This window comes from Eretmochelys imbricata, chromosome 1 (genome assembly GCF_965152235.1).
Source record: "Eretmochelys imbricata isolate rEreImb1 chromosome 1, rEreImb1.hap1, whole genome shotgun sequence".
In the NCBI taxonomy this organism is placed as follows: domain Eukaryota; kingdom Metazoa; phylum Chordata; order Testudines; family Cheloniidae; genus Eretmochelys; species Eretmochelys imbricata.
Window position 1 is genome coordinate 3,238,794 of NC_135572.1, and position 1,532 is coordinate 3,240,325.

General features: G+C 49.1%; 1 pseudogene; it reads left to right on the top strand.

Moving 5' to 3' along the window:
• Nucleotides 1-225: 225 nt before the first annotated feature.
• On the top strand, nucleotides 226-1,172 carry LOC144278041 (olfactory receptor 52E2-like; annotated as a pseudogene).
• The last annotated feature ends 360 nt before the right edge of the window (nucleotides 1,173-1,532 follow it).

Below are 1,532 nucleotides of genomic sequence, written 5' to 3' on the forward strand. Positions count from 1 at the left end.
TCAGTTTTTCATAATCCATTTCTCTGAATAATGAAAATGTCACTTCCCCGAGACCAGCCTCCAGTTGTGCATGTATTGTCTTATATTCACATTGTCTCTCCACCTAGGAATTTCTACTGCGACCATCACCTGGCACCCTGGGCACATACAGAAAGTCCAGTGAATGTACAGTACGTGCAGGAGACACCATTCTGCCTCAGAGTTGGATACCTTCTCCCCTACTCCATGTCAGTTTCCAACACAACCGACTTCACCAACCCCTCCACCTTCATCCTGCTGGGCATTTCTGTCCTGGAGGTGGCCAATGTCTGGATCTCCATCCCCTTCTGCGTCACATATGCAATAGCCATCTTGGGGAATTTCACCATTCTGTTCATTGTGAAGAGGGAGATGAGCCTCCATCAGCCCCTGTACTATTTCCTCTGCATGCTGGCTGTCACTGACGTGGCCCTATGCACATGCACAATTCCCAAAATGCTGAGCATCTTCTGGTTGAATTTCAGGGAGATTGATTTTAGTACCTGCCTTACCCAGATGTACTTTGTTCACTGCTTCACAGTGATGGAGTCTGGGATCTTTGTGGCCATGGCTTTTGATCGCTACGTGGCCATCTGTGATCCCTTGAGACATTCCACCACCCTGACAAACTCTGTGGTGGCCAAGGTAGGCCTGGCTGTGGTGCTGCGTGGAGACATGCTTGTACTGCCTTATCTCTTCCTGGCCAAGCAGTGGCCATATTGCAGAACCAACATCATCCCCCACTCGTACAGCAAGCACATGGCCATGGTGAAGCTGGTCTGCGGTGACATCCGCATCAGTAGTTATTACGGCCTCTTTCTGGTATTCTTTGTGACCGGTGTGGATGTGTTTTTTATTGCCATGTCCTATATCCAGACCCTCAGGGCCATCTTCAGCCTCCCCCCAAAGACACCCGGATCAAGACTTTTGGGACCTGCACCTCACATCTCTGTGCCATCTTAGCCTTTTACATCCCAGGTCTTTTCTCCTTATTCACACAGTGTTTTGGGCAGAATGTGCCCCTGCATTTCCACATTCTCATGGCCAATGTGTACCTCCTGGTGCCCCCCATGCTGAATGCCATCATCTACGGGGTGAGCACGAAACAGATCCAAGACAGGCTGCTCCATCTCTTTACTCATAAAGGGACTTAAAAGTTTCCTCCTGGTGCTCTGGCTCTCATACTAATATCTGTGCAGAGGTGGCTGGTAACGTGGTGCTAATTCCTCTTCCCCGAGTCACTTATTAGATAGTCAAAAAAACATTAAATCCTTTCCTGGCCTTCCTGTGGTGTGTCAGTGTGGTAAACTGGGGAATCGTTCTGTGTTCAACTCCTTAACTCATCAGGATGCCACCTTTCTAATTTCTGTTAAATGTACCCTGAGGCTCTGCCCTCTGCACAATTCCTTCCTCCAGTGCCAAGCCCCTGCTCCACATCTCACCTCGGGTTCAGGTACTCACCAGAGACTGCTTACCACACAAAAAAAACACTAACCCAGGAACCAATCGCTGCA